The sequence below is a fragment of the Geospiza fortis genome, unplaced genomic scaffold (assembly GCF_000277835.1).
Source record: "Geospiza fortis unplaced genomic scaffold, GeoFor_1.0 scaffold40, whole genome shotgun sequence".
NCBI lineage: Eukaryota > Metazoa > Chordata > Aves > Passeriformes > Thraupidae > Geospiza > Geospiza fortis.
This window is the reverse complement of record NW_005054297.1, coordinates 14,779,507-14,802,320: the sequence shown is the minus strand read 5'-3', so window position 1 is coordinate 14,802,320 and position 22,814 is coordinate 14,779,507. Positions and strand designations below refer to the sequence as shown.

Sequence of the window (22,814 nt, the reverse complement as noted above, 5' to 3'; positions counted from 1 at the left end):
CCATGCATAAGAAATCTTATGAGAAGGATATTTATGAATTCAGAGTGCTAAAGAATGACTTTTTCTTCCAATAATAGCAGGTAGTAGGGGCTATGTGTTAGTGCGTGATGTTTATGCCTCTGTTTGGAAACCTCATGTTCCTCTGTACAGTCCCTATTTCTATACTTTCTTCTGCATTAACAGTAATTTCTTCAGTTAAACAAAGCTTGCTGTGCTACACCAAACTAGACCTTGACGCATAGCATGATTCACAGCAGAGGAATCTAAGTGTCTTATTGGGTATGATCCAACACAGCTCAACATGCTCTATGGCATCTGTGGAGTTTGTTAGGTACTTACAGGACCCAGTCTTCAGGATGTGAGTGTTGCACACTGTGTACCCATGTACATTTTGGAGCTTCAATAAATCCATAATTGAAAAGCAGGGCTGGACTGGATGGGTGAAAATTATGGTGAGGTGAAGTATGTTTGGTATCTCTTGCTGCTGATTATGATCTGACATGTTTAGACTTTGCTTGTCCTCTCTCCCATCTAAGTTTGAAGAATAAAGTAACCGGTAGAAAACAGTGATTAGCAGAAACTATAATCTCAAATTCATCTGATAGAGGATTGACTCTGTGCCCTATGCTCTACAAAGTACTTCATAAATCTTTGGAGAGCCTACAAAAGGCAAATCTTTTCTCCCTACTCCCTCATCATTAATTAATCCTGAAAATTTGAGAAGCTTCCTTATTGTTCCCATAGTGTTCCCTTGTTCTGTTTAGTCTTTGCACTGACTCAACTTCTGGCTTTTAGTCAGGCGGCAAAAGTCAAGTCACTGATGGAGAATGAAGATCTCTATCTATTCTGGATTTACATGGCCTGGGTACGCGTGTTGGACAGCAAGTAGATAACCCCCACAGGATCCTTTAACAACCTTTCAGACAAGTAGGAGACCTTAGGGGTTTCTTTGAACTGGGTATGTGAAGCAAGTTGTGAAGTATTTAATTAACAAACTTATTCTATGACAAAGTAGAGACTAAACCTGAATTACGAATACTGGTACCTGGGGGACAAAAAAAGAAAATAAAAAGGGGGGTGGCAGGAGAAAGAGGTCAAGGTGGGAAAGAAGCCTTTCAGGATTGAAGATCTGCCCCAAAAAAATTATGATCTTTCAAAGGATGATATTGGGAGATCATTCAGTTATGTACATCAGGATTGATCTCCAAATCTTCCCAAAGTTTCTTTTATGAATAGGCTTTAAATGTGCTGATTGCAATTTGAACTATGCTGGAATGGGAAAATTTTATTGCAATGTGAGCAAAATCTCATGAACTGAGAAACTGGACCTGAACACTGAGCTTATAACTCAGTTATTCTCAAGATTTTTCATCTTGCAAACCAGTTCATTTTTCTAGCTCTCTCAAACCCCATGCGATATATGATTGTTTCCATCTGTTTATGAGGTTAAATTTCTGAACTGCAAGTGTGGAAGGAGAAATTCCAAGTTATGCATGCTGCTAGCTGGATAGGTCTGCTTAAAAGAGAAAAATGTTTCAGTAAAACTTTTGGGGGTTTTTTGAGTTGTATTCATTGTAAATCACTTACTATATTAATTTATAACTGTGACGTAAATAAATTACAGTATAAAGCTATATTCCTTTTTCTATATTTTAATAATATCTGTCATGTCCTCAGAAATACCAATGGAATTACACCTTCTGAGCAGAGTTATTTAGGCATCACAGTCCTTTGTGACAGATCTTCTGACTCATGGGGGTTTCTGTCTTATTGAGGAATGTAACCTAAAGTCCTGAGATTCACAAGTCTTAAGATTTGTGTTACTTGGGATGCTTACTTCTCAAAAATATTAGTGTTACATATTTGTCAATTTTCTCTGAATTACCTAACCTAAAAATATACCCCCCCCCCCCATTTATTACTATTATAGAAGGAGGTGAGGTTTTGATTATAAAATTTGAGTCAGTCACAAAAATAAATGTAAAACATTATATATAAGCATAGCTATAAGGCTGTTAAGGAGCTGCTGAAATATTTCAAGTTGTACTTTGGTTGGAGAGGAACTTGTTTTGCATCACCACAGTTCCTTTTCAGAAGAAACTTGTCTTCCTATGCATTCTTAAGTACTATTTCTAGTTGAACTCCATTAGGAACCCTGCTTCAGTAACAGAAGTTTGTGTCAGGCACAGCCATAACAATTTGCAGATCTTCCTTTTAGTCCTTTGGTATTAGGATTTTCTTTCCTTGTTTCCTGAAGTTCATCCAGGACACGTGTGTATGTGGGAAGTATACCCAAGGACATAGTACTGACTAAAGTGAACGGGTCTTTATCTTCACCTTTTCAGGTTGATAAAATGCAGTTTACTCTAACTGTTATAATCATAAGGGCCACTATGTACCAGGAACACCTTCTCTCCAAAAGGAGAAGTTTTGTGAGAAGGCTAGTTCTTTCTAATTGTAAAATGGGAAAAAAAATTTAAATTGCTTTGATCTTTAGAAATTATACCTAATGGGCTTTGTGTGTTACCCAGGCATGCAGGACAGCATATTTCAGTGTTTCCATTTGTGCTCTGCTTTGAATCCTTAGATTAGTATATTAACTTTGTGCTAGCATCTGCTTTTAGGTGTCTTCTTGGTAATTATGACAGACAGCACGGAGTCAATACTTGCTATCTCGAATTGTAAGGAAGGAAAATAAATATCACGTCTCCTTAACACACAGAGGAAACCAAGTAACTGAGCATTTACCATAATATCTTCTTTAAAACTCAGCTGGCACATAATAGAAAGGGTGAGTTCACTGAAAATAGGATGCCTATGAGCCTAGCCAAGACAATTAAAGCATTGATCTTGGTTAGACAGACAAGAGTTCATGTCTACTATAAAAATACTGTCTGTTTCTAATGAAAACTTTGATATATTAAAGACAAGAGAAATAACAAAAAAAAGCATTATAGAAATCAGTGGATATGAAAGTGTTGGATATACCTTATCTTGATATATATTTGTATGTCTATGTTACTAAATACACAAACAGAGGAAACAATTTGAAATAAAAACTCCATGTAAAAAGTACAATACACATCCCTGACATATTTATCATTTTGAACACCTACAAGTTTTGTTTGAAAATTTTCTGTGATGTCTGGGAAGCATTCCAGATGCCTGCCTCTCTCTCAGAAAAGCTGGTTTAAATCTCTCCTTTCCCCAGTCTGTAAACTAATCTTACAAATCTAGTATGGCATAAAGGACATGGAAGTTGGACTCTTATTAAACACTGATGATTTTGTATTTTTCTTCTTTGACTTAACAGATGACAAAATAAGGTTATCCAAAATCCTTCTTTTGGTTGTGTGTATCTCTTTTATCTCATGTTACCTTTACATATCAGTTTGTCATGGGAGGCAGAATAAAACAGTTCCTGTTTTTTACTTTGAATATGTCATCTGCTGAATCTCTTCAGGTCTGATTCCAACCAGTTTTAGGTGAGAAAAACTGCTGAAGTCCTCAGATCTTAACAGAGCATATACTCCTTTTTTTTACTTCCTTTCATTTTTACCTCACTTCTTTTGGAAGCTAAATAGCTGGTATCTTTTTTCCCTTATATGTTACTACTCTTTGATCTTCCCCACAAATATTTGCTGTGTATAGTTTGCCACTCTTTGTCAGGTATCTTTTCATTACTATCTTCTCTCAAGTGACTTGAAAAATAGACTTTTTTCATTTTTACCCACTTTTATAACAGGATGCACTTTCCCTGTTCCTTTGACATTTATTAAAATCTAATTAATAAATCAAGTAATGATTTTTTAAAAGGGGTTTTACAATCAATGCTGAGTTGCACTGTATGCTGATGTTCATTTTAGATTGTTTTATCAGCATAAACTTTTGTTCCAAAACCAAATTCCAGAGTTATCTAATTATTTCACTGGGGAGGTTCCTTGCAACTTTAAAATTTGTTCATACAGAAACTCTAATTGGAGTTGCTTTTATAAATGATGGAGTATTTCTCTTAAGTTTCCTTTGCTCTCACTCTTATAATGAGAAAAAACTACACATAATGCTATTGTTTACTTTGGTATGTTTTGTTTCTTTTTGTCCCTTGTAATTTGAGATTGCTTCTCTCTGAGGAAAAAATTATTGTTACTCAATTATTGCACACACTCAAAGCCTACTGTTGTGCTTATCATGGTTTTGCTCAAGTTAAACATGTGGTCTTGAAAAATATGTGAAAACAGTCTTTATCATTGTCAATTTTGCCACTTCTAGAAGGACTAGCAGCTGGGAAGCTTTGAACAATCATGGTAGTCAGACTAAGAAAAGCAGGGAATGTGAGAGAGAGGGAAAAATGTCTTACTAAGCTAAATTTGGAGAAATGTTCTCTATTTTAGAATGCCATGCAAGAACCAAATACTGCCAATGAAAATATCAAAAATGGAAAGAGGAAGAAAGCATAAGCAAGGGATGAATAGAATATTTATTCTGCAAAAAGGGAAGTGGAAACTCTTCAAGATGAAAGCTGTATGTGATCTTGTTTTCTACTCTGAATCAGCAATGCAGTTTTCGTGAAAAAATATCATAGTGGTAATTATAATGGATTCAATAAAATCTTTAATACTAATCTTTAAAGAAATATTAGCAAACCACTCTAATGTCTAATCAAGATCTGAAAGGCTAAGCTCCCACCTGCCTATGACAAAACCAATAAAACTAACCAAATCTTCCCTTGAGAAGGATTGTTACATAACTCCCTTACTGAGGTTTACTGTTTTTCCAGATTCCTAATATGACTACATTAACAGGTTAGTACAAATCCAAAGCATTTTTTGAGGCAAATCTCCTAGTCATTCCTATTTACTATGTTTTAATAGCAGGCTATAGGAACGTGTGGATAAAAGTAAACTGCATCACATGGAGCGCATCTAACACATCCAGCCCAGGGCACCCCACTAGTTAAAGAAACACAGCCTCTGAAATGCATATAATGTAGATCTCCCTTCCTCAGCTGTTTCCCTCTACAGGTTTATTTCCACTGGACACTACTCACCAATGCAGACATAAGTACGATAGCCCAAGACCAGACTAAATGGACCACAAGATCATGTAGACACTGGTACAGCAAATGTTGCATGAAAGGCTCCATTAATAACTGATAGTCTTGGCTTACAGGCAATTTTGAAAAAAAAAAATTTGAGGAAGTCTTGCCAGGACCTAAAATTGTAAAGGAACAGAATCAAAGCATGTCTCTCTCTAGTTTTTCATGGTGTTAGATATTAAAAACAACTAATAAGGAAGCTTTAAAAAATAAAACTATTGGAGTGAAACAAATTTCCACTCTAGAAAAGTGTGGATGAAAACTGCCGTCTTTGAGTTCTTTTTTCCTTTTTATTTTTTCCTATTAGTCTCAATGCATTTTGAGACTTATACTTACTCTTCTTTGTTTTTCAAAACCAAGTTGTTTAGGCCCAGCTCTTTCTTCAAACTCCTTTCTCTTTGAGCTCAGTTTCTCAGATTAGTGAGATATATTCAGAGTTGCATACATCTGTCTTGTCTTTAAATTTTGGCTGGTTGCTGCCAGTTTAGGAATACTTGTCTTGGAGAGTAGGAGAGTGAAAGCTACTGGGTATTCTGTGTGAGCTCAAAGCCTTTTAGGCATTGAGAAACTAAGTGTAAGAGACAATACCATAAGAAATCTTCCTTAATTATTGCTGCTGTTCATGGAGAGTGAAATACTGAACTAGCTAAATGGTGTGCAGAAATGTTAAATTTAACTTAGTCATCAGCAGTTGCACATCAGATATTTCATTTCATCTCATGGAGACATTACTTGCATTTTATTTTCCTTATATGTTCTGTGGTCAGATTAATGTAGAAACCACCAAATCCTCTGGTTTTAATTTAAATGTTGAAGGGTTTTACGTTTTGTTAGGTTTTGTTGAGCTAAAAAGGAAAAAGAAATAAATATATAGCTCAGCATAAGCTGAGATGTATAGAATGTGGTTGCACTGGTACATAATGTATGGTTGTTATCTCCCAGCCCAAGTGGTGCTTGTGTTGCAGATATGTCTTTGTTCATATTTACAAAGGAAATGAGCACAAGCCCTTATCCCCTAACAAAATTAAGTTACTGCACTCACCCAATACTATCCTATCCCACTCCTGGATGGAAACTACCTTTGAAAAACTTGCTGCCACTTTGATGCCCTCCTTACTCTCATCGCTGCATCCCTCTAATTACCATTGCAATTTTAACACTTGCTGGAAATAGGGAAAAGAGAAGGAGAAGGAAGAAAAACCAGGTGGTTTTGTCCCAGCATTATCTAGCTCTCTGCTCTGTGGATCAGGTCTCTCCCATCATACAGGAGAAGAGATTGCAGGAAGTCTTCCCCTGGAAAGCATAATGAATTCCTTGGGGGGGATGAACAATTTTACTTCCCCCTCAGAAAGTGGCATGAGGAGTTATCTTCACTATGCACCTGCATAGAGTCAGGCCATCTCACTCGGGAGAGAGCAACAGGCAGACTTCTCAGCATCAGCCCAGATGTTGGAGTGACCAAACACATTCCTGCCGCTGCAACCTCATCCACGGCTCATTATACACTGTGCATGTTTGCCTGATGAAATAAGGGAGCTCCTCTCTTCTCTGAGTTCCAGCAGACCCAAGCTTTACTGTATTCTACGTTCAGAAAGATCAATTAGGAAAGAAAAGTTTGCTCATAAAAAAGTTAACTGTTCCTCAATTTTTAGTAAGTTAGGAAGCAGACAAAATAGACACTCCACTGAAGTGCTAACAGATATTGTAAATTTCAGCTTTTACTTCTGTCTCTCCAAGAGGAAAATAGAAACAGGCATAAGATTGTTAGAAATGTTGGGTTTTCTTCAATTTGGATATTCTGTACAAAGACAGTCATAGACAACATGATGTAAGAATGATGGTCAGGCCCAATATTCTGCATCTTACAGTGGCAAAGAGCAGATTCTAGTAGTGGTGAGTCATGAAAGATTATAAGAACAAAACGACCTCACCTGAAGGCTTTCCCTGGTAGTTCTTGTCTTCAGTCCCCCAGTTTTCTCAAAAGTTTAGATGCGAAACTCAAGCCAGTGTTTGTATCTTTGTTTAATAGTCCTTGATGTGTACAGATGGAGGAAAGGTTGTTCTCACTGTGCTGCTTTAGCTAATATGAACCACAAATTGGGACCTTCCTTAACTTATCAGAAGCCTAGATAAAATACAGTAAGATTAAAGACCAACATGCAATCTCATAAATACTTTTTGTACAAACATTTAAATTATGTTTAAATGGATATCTTTGCACCCTGGAGGCATTTACCATCTGTGATATTATTAAAGTATTGATAATATTTTAGTATATCAGTAAAATATACTAGTAAAATGTTAGCTACATATTAAGTACTTAACATAATAATATTATTACATTTTTACTAATTTTACATCTGTAATATTAGTAAAGCATTATGCTATGGAGTTTTCTCCCACAAAGTCTCATTTATCTTTATGGTTACTATCTGCACCATTAGAATGTCTAAAGACAAACTTTCTTCTAATGATCGTGCAAACTGCTTAAAGTCAGCATAGCTAAGGTTAATGATACTAAATAAAATGATACCAGGAAGGAATCTGTCTGAAGTAAGCCAATAATTCCCTATTGTTTGGCAAGTCTGAATTTATTTTGAGTAACTGGTGGTTTCTACAAGAAAACTGCGATAATTATATTTGTGTCTCAAGTATTTTCTCAGGAAACAGACAGTCTTACTGGGTTTGCTTTAAGAACAAACACATTACCATTATAAGTATTTTCTTATTGACTCTGAAGATAAAACAGATTTGTAATGGAATGAAAAGTGACACAGAAAGGGTAAATTTTTAGGGTATTTTGCAAAAGAGAAAATAAAGGCAGAGTTTGCACAAACTTTACAGATTCTGTAGTAATGTTAATTAGAGTGTGCATATCCAAACAGAAAAAACAGAGCCGTGTGTTTCTCCAGCACTGTGTTTCACCAATTACAAATTTACATATTACTACAATGAGAAAGAAAGATACAATGATAAGCTCCTGGGGGTTACTGAATGCTCTTATGCATCCAGCCACACAAAGAAGGTTAGGAAATGGATCAACGCTTTTATATTCTTAAATATTCTTTGTTCTTTATATTATTTTATATTCTTATATTTTAGATAGGTGGACAAGTATAAAATAATTGGTAGTAAATATAAATTCAGAGATACCACAAAACCAATATCTGTAGAGGGAGAAACAAAACAGTCTCAAGTTCCTCCAGGAGAGGTTTAGATTGAATATTAGGGAAAATTTCATATCTGAAGGTTATGTCAACCATTGGAACTGGCTACTCAGGGAAGTGGTGGAGTCAACATTCCTGGAACAGTTCAAAAGGTACATGGATGTGGCACCTGGGGGTATGGTTTAGTGAGGAAACACAATTGTGATGGATTAATGGTAGAAATTGATGATATTAAAGGTCTTTTTCAGCCTTAAAGATTCTAAGGTTCTAGGTCTGAAAATTCTCATGTAAGTTATGCTGAGCATAACACGGCCATTGAGACACTGCATTCCACAGGTCTGAAAGCAATTAGGAATGATGAATCCAAACAGCTCACTCAGGTCTGAAACAGCAGGACAGGATTCTCAACGACTTTAAATTCAGTATCTCCCCTGAGTTTAGTGGAATTATTTTGATCCTGTCACAAGAACATTAACAGCAATAAAATGTGACTTTTCATGTAAATGTACTTCAACATCCTTCCAAGAATATTCATATATATGAGATTTAAGGAAAGAATTGTCTTCACTAAGACGTTAAGAATGTTGAAGAATCTGGCTGCATATTGTCTATTCATACCCAATATTTAATGGCACCATCCTTAATATTTACCATATGCAAGCATGTATTCTGCTTTATCAGTGCTTGTCAATTCTATGGAAATAAAATGTACCACCTGCATCCATGAGACCATTTTAATTCATCTTGTAACCACAATACTTTTGTACAGGACTTGAAAATGTATCTTCATGCTTTTGCTTGAAATCTGTGCTTTTTAAAAGAAAAGCTGTCTTCATAGGGACTTGATTTAAAAACTAATAATTGCTTAAAAGATATCCCCAAAATAGAAGATACAGTCTTCACAACAGGAAATGTAAAATACAGTTAAGCAATACACAGCTTTCTGAGTTTGTTGCCAAGTTGTGACAGATATACTGATCGATTACTGAGAGGTAGAGGCAATGCCAAAATCTGGATAGTATATACCAGAGACCCTAGAACTACTTATTCTTTGATGAGCTCTTGAAACAGTGCTTTATCTTCAGTTTATATCATTGTGTAACACTATCAACCAAATAGCTTTACAATGTCTTGCTGAACTTTATTTGTCTAGAAACACGAAGCTGTAGATTGTGAGAGGTTTTATTTCCATGGGGCCTTCAGTAATTGCAATTTTTGTCATCAATTTGCCAGCATAAGAAAAGGTGTGTACATCAACCAGCATGTCCACTAAAAGGTGCACTTGAGACCTAGTTTGAGAAAAGTTTGAACATTTAATTGCTTCTATCTTTGGTGTTTCTAAAATGTTTTGCTCTACTAAAACAGAGTAGCCTTAAAGGATTTCATATGAATATTAGTGAAGAAAAGGTTTTTTAAATACTAACACAGAAATTTCTACCAATATTTGAAACTTGAAAACAAGTGACATTTGTTTGGAGCAATGGCTAACAATCCATGTTAGGGAAAATATAACCAACCCTGGCAGACCCACTTCAAATAGACTACTATGCTATAAACAAAATCCTTCTTTTGATATTCAAACCTGAATGTTAATGATCAAAAATCCCATAACAGGAAATGGAACAAACACTTCTAAAAATAGGTAACCTGCCTGAGTGTTATCATCTACTCATTTGGGAAGTCACTGCATTCTTTTAATCCATGTTAATCTTCATTTGGCATATTACTTTGGTGCTTGGGCCTGACTCAGCAGCAACCTCCGATTTGAGAGTTTATCTTCTGCGGAAAAGTTAGAATCTTTGAATAATAACCAAAAGGGCCTCGACTTCCTTTTTACCTTTTAATGGCTTAATAATAATTTTCATTAATCACTGAGAACAAAAGGGTCTATAAATACATGCAAGAAAATGGGTTCTTTAAAAACTATTTTGGTATTTCTGTCTGAATAATTAAGTCCTTGAAAATAAGAATTCAATATTCCAAATTGCAGAAATGTAATTAGCAAATTCCAAATGAATTGTGTATTTTGGAGGGATGTTTATTGTATTTGGAATGGTTCTTATAAAAAAACCCCAACATTATTTCTCATAGTGATGTACACAAATATTATTCCTTCTCCTAGTGATTTGGATGAGGATTTTTTCAAGCAGTTCCAGTTGTATCCTATTCATAAAGTCTTGGCAGTGAAGAATTTTGCACGTAGATATAGTTTTAATATATTCAAATTAATTTCATTTTGCTGAAATGGTCACTTGTAAATGTATTTCAACTGGAAAATTGTAAAGAGCTTTTTTCAGACTTCCTTGTGCAGCACATTTATAGTTCAGTTTAATGCACTGGGATCTGTCAAGGATATAGGAAACATGGTCATGTCCCTGAACAGGGCTAGTACGTGAAATCCATGTTTCTCCTATGCCCGATCCCAGGCATTCTGTTCTACTAGTCTGTGTGTGGCTGATGGATGCTTCTCTTTCCTTCCACTTCCTCCCTCTTGTGTTTTATAATGATTTCAGCAAATCCAAAACATCATCATAAAATGTCTTGGCAAGAACAAAATCATATACTTGATACCAATGAAATGTGAAAGTATGGAATACCTCATGAAATCACCTAAGTTCACTGTGAAACAAAAGCAAACATGGCAGTTTTGAAAATAGTTTTAAAAATAGAGGTGTTTGTCTCTGTCTTGCAGTACTTTCAGCAGTTCCGGGTGTATTTAGACAAAATAGGGTTGTTTTTTTTCCTGTCCTTCAATTCTTAGGGGAAATATATCAGGTTAAAGATGCTCTTTAAGAAAAAAGTAAGATGCTAGTGAAAGCTTTCGTGTTTTTCTGTAAGGGATATGGCAACTTCGATTTCTTAAGACAAATAAGAGTAAGACCTCAGGTGTTCTTCTTCTTTTTCTTATTTAGCCCTTGACTTTCCCAGCAGGACTGCTTTTTAAGCATAAAAACACATTGGTCTGTCCACAAACCCTAATGATACTGTTTCACATAAGTTACTTGAATTTTGCATTCAGTAAACCATAGCTATATTACATTAATAATTTCCTGTAAACCAACTGCAAGATCTGGATAAATTCTCATTGCTTTATGTAGGGATTTGACTGGGAAACAACTAAATTATGGAAGATCCTACCACCACCATGTGTAGTTCGAGGTCTAGAAAAGACCATCAGATCTTCAGACAACTAAAGAATGTCTGAAAATATCCACATCTGCATTATATTAATGTCTGTGTACTGCTACAACAGAAATTGCTTGACTACTTTGAATTCTTCTTAGTTTTTTAATTGTTTTGGTAGTTCACTTTATATAGGATCATGGAAATAACATACTATTAGTTTCTCTTTCCACAATATGTCATGGAGTGTACTCAGCTTACACTAGTATGACAAAATGTTTAATGTTTGTGAATAAAAAATATTATATATGTGTGATTTTTTTCTACATTTTTCTTATTTAGAAATAAAATGTAGTCATAATAAGAATAGAATATTACAACTCTTCAACTAACATTACCTAAATGAACGTTGGAGTTCTTTGAATACCTGATTTATATAGCCTAGCTTTGAGACATTTGGTTTTCTGAGTTACAGATGTGCTAAGAAAAAAGACCACCTTTGTGTTTGGCTTAAACTTAGAAATAGCAAAGAGATAAATTCTATGATTTTAGTATAGTCAGTCTGACCACAGTGGAAGTGCTATTAACTGGTCTTATTTGTGAATTTCCTTGTTTCTCATTAGTACTCCATTCTTCTACTAATTTTTTCCATTCTGTTTATTGTTCAAGATCAAACAGAATTATCAAGATTTCAGACTTAAATGTTCTGATTTCACATATTCTTTCTATTCCACCATTGTAAAGTTTTATTAAAGCAGCTTTTGAATAAGTATTCAAACTCTAGTTACTCCCCTCCTTTCTGCAGATGTGATAGCAGGAAAAGATATTTTGGAGACAGTCTGCCTTCAGTTTTCTTAGACAGGAAATTCACAGACAATGTCTATAATGGTCTTTTCTCTTTTCCAGCTCTTTGTCAAGCCCTAGAATAATTGAAATAATTTTTCTTTTTGAAAATGTTTCACATAGCAGATCATGTTCTAATAATTTCATACCTTTTAAATATGTCCCCACTTACAAGTTTTTCAATGTCTTATTCCTTGTGACTGACTTTTGCAATAAAAGAGAGAACACCTTATTTAATTAAAACCAAAGGTTTATGACGGAATATTAAATAAATGAAGTTTAGCTAAAGAAAAATAATTCTTAAAAAAATAATTAAAATTCTGTCTTGAAATATTTGTTTACTTTTTTGGAACAGTGTGTTTCATATTTTCATCACTTTTTTTGGTATTAGAAAGCCAAACACTTTTAGTAAATTTTAACTGCAAGAAAACTAAAGGCTTTTTGTTTTATTTTTATTCCCATAAACATAAATTTTAAAATTGTGCAATTTGTGCAATTGGATAACTGCAAATAAAATGTGCCCCTTCACAGCTTGTAACTTATTCACTAAATTCCAAAGTGAAATCTTGCAGGGAAATAGTATAAATCACACTTCACAGTGGAGTAAAAGTTATGGATTCAGAACTGAGAGTAGCCAAATGTAGTTAAAAATAATCCTGAAAAGTTATTTACCTCTGGGGCTGTGCTTCTGGCTGTTCTGAGTTTACCAGCACATGTGCTGTTTCCTTTTATGGGCTTCAAAGACCTCCGCCTTTGAAGATGCAGAGGTTAGGCTGGGAAGTCATTCCACTTAAGGCTGTCTACCTCCACTATCCATGTACATGAAAGCTACTGGGAAAAATTTCAAACCCACTTCCATTTGGGCCTGCATAACTTTGCAACTAACTTTTAAAGCTAATACTGTAATTTTAATGCTGAAAACTGCATATATAAAATTACATGTGTGACAACGAAGACCACATTCAGCAAATTTAGCAGATTTCAGCACAAAGTTCCACATGCTCAGGACCTAAAGCTTGACAAATTAGCTCCAGATATGGCCATATTAGTGGGAGCTGGAGACAGCCCTACAGGTCTGGCTTTTCTTTGACTTAAGAAATGCCCTTGAAAAGATATAATTGAGCTAATGAGGCGTTATATAAACAGTTAAAAGCAGTTGTTGGAGGCTGGTAGAAACTCATGTATCAGCAGTTAGTAATTAAGAAGATCTATCTCCTTTCAGAATAAATATCCTGTCCCAGTTGTGGCAGGCCTGCTGAGTGCAGACTTTCTGGTCAGTAAAAGTCCAGACATTATTTTGTGTACAAAAACATCTGCAATATGTTACCTGTGTAGCTCCCTCTCAAAGCCAGAAAAAGGCCAAAGTTTCCAATGAATAACCTGATCAATAACCATAAAATCATTTACTCAGACCAATAATCAATAAAGAAGGTTTACACCAGCTGAAGGTGTCATCAGAGAGTAAGTGATGACTGACTCACCTGGTAAGATGAATAAACTTAGCAACAGCACTACTTTCTGTCTTAAGTGTAAAAAAAATTGTACATGTTGATTACTATTATGAGTCACTCTGACTTAAATAAAATAAATACTAAGTAAGTTATTTCACCTAAATAGGAAACCAGTGGCCAAAGATGGGGGTTTGCATGTGTTTATTAGTAGAATTTGTTATGTGAATAGCTAATATTTATTACTAATAAATACACTAATTAAAGCCATACTAGTAATTTCCATTAGCTTACCCTCAAACTTCCACGGAGCTGTCCGTCTGGTTTTAATCAAAACCAAATGGTAATCCAAGTTCTCAGGCTGGAACAGCTAAGAGGAAGTCGTTCAGAGAAGGCAGAAGAAAGCAGAAAAGATAAACAGACGATATTCACTGAATTTGTATAGAGCAAAGGATGTAGATGCTGTGGGTTACTCTGAAGACATGATTCAGGCACCCTGTCAAACTGGAACGAAGTAGTTACAAGTGTTTTATGTCAGCAAAATACTAATATGATCAAGATGGAGTCTGTCCTTTTGCTTTTGCAGAGCTGGATTTGTGTGACTCTGGAGGATTCTCAAAAGAGGTAAAGCAACATTTTCCACTGCCTGCAACATGACTGTGTTTAAACTGTAGCATTTGTTTTCTAAGATCCAGCTTATTCTCTTGAGTAGGAATGCAATTTTAGCATTTTTCTTTTAATGGAATCTACCTAACTGTGGATATTTGTTCGACAGAATAGTACTAGACCTTTTGTCACTGTGATGTGTTAAGTTTAGACCATGTTTCTCACTACCTAACGTCAAAGACCAGGTGTTTCAGAAATGTTCTCGTGTTGTTCTGGGTAACTGCTACCTTTGCATGAGCATTAGAGAAGCATAAAGTATTTTTTAAAAGAAAAATCCAGGAGGGAGAGGTTTAAATACATTTTACATTATGTAGCTGTAGTACAGATTTTTTTCTTTGGCAGAAATAGCCCAGCAGTGTATAAAGCTGACTGCCTTGAAACACTCTGTCTTGACGTTTTCTTTTCCCTCCATTTCTGCGCTCTCTCCCTGGCGCAGGCAGGCAGGCTCGCTGTCTCTCTCCCTCTCTCTCTAAGGCAGGAAATACTTTTCAGGCAATCTGGGCCTGGTTGTTGAGGCCCCCTTTCACAAAACATCAGTCTGAATTTAGTAGACAGAAGTCACTGGGAAAAGCTTGACAGGCTCGTGCTTAGCTAAGGCTCCCTCCAGCTGCAGAGGGTGTTTTTGTTAGAATCACACATTGAGCAAAACTGCTCAGAATAGAGCAATGATGTCAGTAGCGAAATCTGAACTTTTATGCTAGCAGGAGCTAGCTGGGACTAGGCTCTTTTGTTTGTTTGTTTGCTTCTTCGTTTTGTTGTTTGGGCTTTTTTCTTCTTCTAGTGGCCAAAGATTTTAGGGAGGTCATGTCTGAATTCCTGATTCTCTTCATCTAGGTAAGGCTGTCTTGGAATCTCTCTGTACTTTCAACTATCAAAAAAAAATTTAAAAAAAAAAAAAAAAGAAAAAAAAAGAAGGAAAAAATAAAAGAAGGTAAGAAAAACCTCAGGAAAGAAACAAGCAGTATCCAGCACTGGAGTGTTCTGCGTTCAGGATCTCAGCACTAGAAAGAGAGGTAAAAAAATTTATAATCTTTAAAAATATACATTTAGTTGTAAACTGTAACAACTCTGTTTATCAAATATGCCAGACCTATAAAAAAATTTCTGTGTGTTTTTCTTTGTCTTTCAAAAATATGCTTGCTGAACTTTATTTGCATTTTTCTATAAATAGAGCTGTATGGTATTGCTTGCATATTTTTTAATGTACATTAAATAGGAAAGTTAGGTGTGAGTGACTTGGGTTTTTTCACCTCATTTAACAACAGGGAGGGCATTTAGGGCTATGTTTTTTTCTCTCTCCCCACCTTCCCCTCTCTCCACTGCAGCAGTAATGATGATGAGGAGTATTTTAGGTAGATATATCAGTTATACCTTGCTGGGCTAGGTCTCTAGCCTTTTCTCAGTCCTAGATGAAATTCGTAATAGAAGTGACAATACAGTCTTAAAGGTGTATACTCTAAATCTGAAATTCTAAGGTTTATTTGTGAGCTTTAGCTAAATTAGATTTTTAGTAATGCATTATTAGATACAAAAGTTGCTGTATGCTGTGCTAGCATTTAGAAGAGGTAAAGTAAGATTCAGTAAATGTCAGCTGACTATAATTTTTGGGAGGATGCATGGATTCACTCTTTTTTCTTCTTAACCTAGTAAACATGTAACTAATAAAAATAACAAGAGTCTGCTGTTAAGGAGTTTAGGGAGAAAATCAGGATAGTATCTTTCACTGATATGTGAATGCATTTATAATTTATGTAAAGTTGGGATTTAATTATTAATTTTTTCGGGATATGAGAAGCATTTTTTTATGTCAATCAATATAGTATTCTTTGTCTTCCTGAAAATTGTTGCTTATAAGTAATCTGAATCTTTCTTTCTTTCTTTCTTTCTTTCTTTCTTTCTTTCTTTCTTTCTTTCTTTCTTTCTTTCTTTCTTTCTTTCTTTCCTTCTCTTTCTCTTTTTCTCTCTTTCTTTCTTTCTCTCTCTCTCTCTCTTTTTCTCTCTCTCTCTTTCTCTCTTTCTCGCAGTGGCACTCCATGTAGTTGTTGGTCAGATTGATAACTAAAGAGAAGTCATCTGTTCATCTATTTCAAGAATATTTTAACTTTGCTTTTAGTATTCTTCCAAATGATTGTTGTGAAAGGAAATGACTTTGTGGTGTGAAAGGACATAAGGATATTCCAGAATGGGGTCAAATATCTCCTCTGCAATAGACTGAGAATTGTACACTTTACTGCCATTTGGAGGAAGAAAATTGTTCAGGGTGGTCAGAATTGGCTCTGAGTTGTAAAGGGAATGCATCTGAACTGGACAGGAAACAACCAATAGGCTGTAAATTGTTACTAAGTATATTCTGGGGTGAATTTTAATATCACAATCTCATATTTGCTTATGGACAAGTCTTCTCCGGTGTTCTGGTTTGGAAGAGCTGTGATCTGAAAGTGGTGGGACTGGGAAGCTGAGAGGAATTTGACTGAGTCTTTTTGTCATCCTTGTGAAATTTCTGCTGGAACATTGATGTCTCAAAGGATTTGGCTTTAGTGGCTTTTACTGCACTGTGTTCCCATGCTTGCTGCTGCAAGTATAAGTGCACGTATTTAGTATTAGTGAGTGCTCCAGTTAAACAGGAGAAAATTTTCCCTATTAAGCAGTTATTTTCTGCAGCACCACTTCTGGGGTTTAAAGCATATAATGACCTCATGTGACCTCACTTGCAGATGCAAATACTTGACACCTGAGGCATTGAACTACAGGGTGGACAACAGAAGAGAACCCAGAAAGTATTTTCTCATTAAACTCTGAAGTTTCTTGTAGACCATAAGAAAATATAACATTGATAAATGCCTGCATTTTTGATTTAGAAGGTTTAAATGAAAGTCCTGGAGACAAATCACTATTCAACTTCTGGTTCTACTTAGTCTGATTTCTCTGTTATGCTTACCTTGTTTAGATTTTTAAGATACGTTTGTTCAAGAAAAAGGATTCACAGAAAAGTTACAGTCTAAAAAACCTCTGAAAATTATTTTATAGATATATAGCAATAATGAACATGGAAAATGAGCATCTAGAGTTTTTTGACCTTTTTGTATTTCTTTCAGGAATCTTAAAGTTCTTTATGTGAAACAAGAAAATAGCCCAAGTAGTTGGATCAAATGACTCCCTTGAAGGGAGTAATGAATTTATGTCTGCAGCCTTGAGAAAAATTAATGCAAATGGTTACATCCATGTAATAGGAATTATTCAAATAGCTTTTCTTCACATAAATTTATGTGCCTGAAAACTAATTTTCTTTTTAACTTGTACCTGTTGACCTTCATGTCAAATTCCATACTCAGAACATTGGGAAAAAAAATTTGTATATTTAGGCCTAATTCACAAACACCTCTGTAACACAAAGCAGTCCCTCCTAAAAGAAAATTAAAAGTAAAGACAACAGCCTGTTTATGTAGTTTTTAAGTAGACAAGGCTCATAGTAATTCTTTTAAAGTGCTGGGCTTTAAATCAATTCAAAAATTGTTCCTTAGGTGATGGAGCAATGGAATGATTCCCCTTTTGGCTTTTTCGTTAAGTCTCAAAAGTTACTTAATTTTATTTTTCTTGATTGTCAGAAGTATTAAGCCACATTTTATATAATAGTTTTCTGTTGTTCTTAACATGAATTTTGTTGCTGGAATGTATCTTCTTTGTTATAAAGCTTCCCCGAGGACAGCAGTAGCAGAAGGAGGAAGAGAATTTACAAATGTTTTCCTCTTTTCTCAAAAAGAAGCTATATTTTACAGTATTCTCCTTTTTTCTTTTATTCATCTGGTTCAATTTTCCATTATTTTTTTGTCTGGAGAAAAAAATAAAGTAGGGTGGGTTGTTGGTCTTCTGTTCTTTTTACAAAATTAAAAGCAAAAAGACAAAACCAGAGTAACATAAGGGCCAGAGCAATTGAAATAGCATATCCAGAAGTGTCAGATCTTGATTTCTTTCCTATTTGGAGAGACCCTCTGGAGGTCTCTGATCCAACATGTTATTCAAAGTGGGCTCAACTAGAGCCAGTTGCTTAGGTCCTCGTCCACTAGGGCTTTAAATATGTCATCCAAAGATGATCACTGTGAATTCTTAGTAAAGACTTTAAGACTGGCTGGATACACAGGTGTATTTTTAATATATGTGTGTATGCTTATGTATATATACATGTACACAAATGCATACGTGCATACATGCATAAATTATACCTCAAACAAAAATTATCTAGAATTTTTACATGTAAATCCTATGTATGTCATATGTGAACATTATTTCATTGTAATAACTACTGATATTGAACTTCACTATGTTTAATATTTCACCATTGATATTTGTTGACACTTTCAGGTATTATTTATTTAAGAAGAGTCTTTCGGTAGATGATTTCAAATCCATCATCACCATAGTTGCTTGTTTCCCTTTAATGAGAAAAATCACCTATGTTGAGATTAGTAATGCCCAGAGTTTTATCTTTGGTGTGTTTTACATCAGTCACATCCCAAATACAGAGTTTGCTTAGGCTGTGTGTATCCTTAAAACCAATTTCACTCATACTGTGTGCTCTTTACTTCTAGCCTTCACTTTCTTCTAGGCTCTTCTTTTTCTTACAGTGATTTGTGATACTTCCTGATGGTTATTCCATTGTGCCCTGTGTCAAAATCTATTAGCTTTAGATGAAATGCCCTTGAACTTTAGGAAATTTTATAATCAATTTTCTTACCTCTGAATTTCCATTGGTTCTCCCACCCTCTTGCTCACTCTCTATCAGCTGTAGAGTTTCTGGGTAGATAGGTCTTATTGGTGAGAGTTTCACAATAGGATTAAACCACTAGAAATAGTCTTTAATGTTAGAACAAATAAATGTTGAACATTTATTTATTTATTTATTTATTTATTTATTTATTTACTCCAAGTTGAACATCGTGGTACTTGTGGAAACTTCACCTAGTGATAAAAGGTTTTGAGATAAAAGGGAGTCGGTGATGAATTTGAAATAAACATCATTAGACTAAGAAGTGAGGAAAATCTGGAGTAGAATGGAGGATTGTTGCCCTGTGTTGTTCTTCTAAAGGAGCTAAAAGATGGAAGGGGCAAGAGGAACCAGTGACAAATATGCCAGGCCAAAGCAATTGGTGTTACATTATTAAAGCTGTTTAACTACACCTTATTAACGAGCTTTCATAACCTTAATATTGTATTACTAGCATCTTTGCTAAGACTATCACAAAATATGAACCTTTTTTGACCTGCTCATGAATTTTCTCGTAAATGACACAGACATGTAAAGGACAAGGAGAACTTACTTTGGATTCACTTTTTCAGTCTGGAGCACTTAACAATCCAGTTCTTAGCAGTCCTGAGAGGCTCAACACACTAGAAGTTGTACTGTTAAATTCATTACACATTTTTTTTGTCTGCAGCTAAATTGGAGATATCCCTTTTCATTTTGTTTGAATTGTTTATCTTCAGTTGAGGCTGTTTTATCAGAGAAAGTTGATAGCTTTCAATAATGACTACAATGAGAAGCTTTTTCTGAAAGGACAGTTTCTAAGAGTTATATCCTCCACAGCAAAACCTGGGTTTTGAGGATTCCATATACAGAAACAATTTTACACTCTAGTACCATCAAATACCTATGTGCAGATGTCACTGACAGCTTCCACACATTGAGTCACTGTCAGCTTAATTGGGTATACCATACTGGATATAAAGATTTTTTTAAAAGCTTTTGCATGTTGTGAGAGAATTGGTAGGCGGTAAAGGAAATAGATCTGAATTAGTTTTAAAATCAAGGGAAAATCTCCATGTGAGCTCACAAGTCATCTGTTTTATTTTTCCTGTAGTTATGTGCTCAGAAACAGCAATTTCCAGGGGTGAGCATATCTTTCCAGGCCAGCTACAGATGCTGAGTAGAAGAATATCATTATAAAATCAGGAGACCAGCTGATGAGTTTGGAATTGAGGCACTCTGGAAAATACTGTAGCAGATGTATTCACATGATGCCTATGAAAGTCAGAGAGAAAGGGGATATAGAGGTGAGAAACACATACTCTGTAAAAGCCCTCTGACAAACAGGTTTCCTGAATTCAAAAATCGGAATAATATAATGAAAAATAATCGATTTCAGGGTTAGGTTTGAATGCTGACTTTTCCCTCCCAGTTTCACCAACCTGGAGGATAAATTAAATTTTTACTTTCCCTTCCTTGGAGGAAGTGGATTTAATTAGGCCCTCCAGTGCATTTACAAAGCACTCAGTGTACATTATATGTTATTTCTCTCTCTAGTTTCAAAGAAATCATGGTACAGCTGCCATTTTGAATAATTTTTGCTTTTCACATCTTCAGCTACATTCCATAAATACTTGCTCAGTTTGCTCTCAGTACTTTTTCTCAGGTGCAAACAAAATGGGTTTCTGAATGATTCTGCTAATGGCTCATTCCCACCAAAAAGCACAGTCTCCTCAGTAGTCGTTCACTGTAGACTGTCTGTGATAAAATGTTTGTCTTTCTCAGTGGGAGAAAATAATTTTCAGCTCTTTAAGTACAAAGTATAGGCAAAATAATGCCAAAAATATTTTTTAGTGTCTACACTAGGAATGAAAACAGGATCCCTACTATTCAGTAAGGAGGCTGGTTGCCAAAAGTCATTGTCTGTAGTGCCTCATTCTACAGAGGTTTCATAGCTCATGGCTGTAACGAACACCAGCAACTTCCTTTTAAATAGAAACAACATATAAGAGCCTTAAGTCTAAAAGGCAACAGGAATACAATCTGATTAATTTATATTGTTTTCAAAAAGACCTCCTGTAGCTAAATGATTCATTTTTCACTTAAGGGGGCAAGAAAATGAAATTTCTTCTATTTGGGAGAGGGGGAACATATTTGTGGAAAAACATTTCCTTAATTCAGAACCAAAAATGATAGCCACAGTTTTCTCAGTTGCCGTGTCCCATGGGATGACCTTTTCTCATTTAATGTCTTTTCAAGATGCTTCCAGTTCAACCAGGGAGTGAGAGGAGGTGTAAGAAATCTATAAATTATGTTATCTTTTCTATTTTCTGGGAATAGAGGGCCAAAATGATTTGGGGGGAAGATTGGCAGAGCGATGAATTTTCCACATAAACCTCCTATGGAAAAAGATGACTTTAAATCTTTGCACCTTAAATTACTTTTATTACAAAGAAACCAGAAATTTAAATTATGGAATTAGGATAGTACCTATAATAACCTTCACACTACTAAACTTTGAAGACCAGCAGACTCACAGATCCAAATTGCTAGATGGATCTAATTTTCTTCTTAAAAAGTCTATGCTAAAAACTATTTTTTTGCTTAAAACCTTTTTACTTTTTAGTGGGCAGTTATAAATTTGATGGCTGTTTTCACTTTGGAATGATACTGTGGTAAAGGGGATGGATGTTCATAACTATTAAAAGACTTTAATACGGATTATTACTAACCTGCCACTAACAAAATTACAGTAAAGTGGTACCATTGTGCTATAAATACTTGAGAAAATAATATTTCTCTGTTGGCTATTCAAAATAGAACAGAAACATAAAGTTGGATACTTTAAATGCAGTGTTTAATTGGTTTTGATTTGATAATTAAATTGGGTGCAAACTATATAGATCTTTAGTAAGCCTGGATAACTGTGGATCAGTTTGGATCCAGTCATTTCCCCTTTCTCATCCTTGAGGAAGAGCTTTGGCTAATCTGAGGCTCAGCACTGGAAATGAACCAAATACAAATACAACCAAGCTAAAACCCACTGTAATCACATGTTGGCTACAAGTAAAAGCTCTTCATTGTATGATGATGAACACTGGTAATGCAGGTGCTTTTTGAGGAAGAGAAAATAAAAGAACTCCATGATGTTTTATGTTTTAAAGCCATACATTAAGGCATATTGACAAAGTTTGGGCTTGTATCTTAGGAGCCAATATTTTCCAAAACAGGTAAGACTTTTGAAGTCTCTGAATGAATAACTTGCCAGCTTGACTTTACATTTTGTGTTGTCTAATGTACTGAGGTCTTATAATGCTGTTGGACAATATCAGTTTTTGTAACATGTTAAATATATTCCAAAGGAAGGATGTTTACAAACTTAAGTGTGTTAGACATTTTCCAGTGACAGGAAACTGTAATAAGCATATATGACATATGTCAGAATCTGTGAAGAAGAAAAGAAAATAGTTTGCAAAAGGTATAATGAAATTAATACCTGAAAGAAAAAGGAAATCCTTATCAAGTCAGAAAAATTATTTCAGGTACATGGCTTGATTAATTTCTTGTGTTGTATTTCTTATATCAGAAATAACAAACAAGAAACAAACAGAAAAAAATGAAATGTTTTGCAGTATGATGTAGATTTATTATATATTATATCTTCTATTTACTTACATGGACAAGCAAAGAAAATATTCTTTGGTGTATTTTAATATTTCTGCTTTCTATTT

The 22,814-nt window shown here is 35.0% G+C and overlaps 1 protein-coding gene across 4 annotated transcripts in view; it reads left to right on the top strand.

The window, feature by feature from the left end:
• Positions 1 to 14,168: 14,168 nt before the first annotated feature.
• DLC1 (DLC1 Rho GTPase activating protein) overlaps positions 14,169 to 22,814 on the top strand; it is a 214,215-nt gene continuing 205,569 nt past the window's right edge. For 2 of the 4 annotated variants that reach the window (XM_031055214.1, XM_031066842.1), the window contains exon 1: positions 14,899 to 15,355. The gene's annotated coding sequence lies outside the window, so the exon portion shown is untranslated. Of the gene's footprint in view, positions 14,301 to 14,896; positions 15,356 to 22,814 lie in introns of those variants that run through there. The other 2 variants (XM_005415503.2, XM_031055262.1) reach the window with 2 other exon arrangements.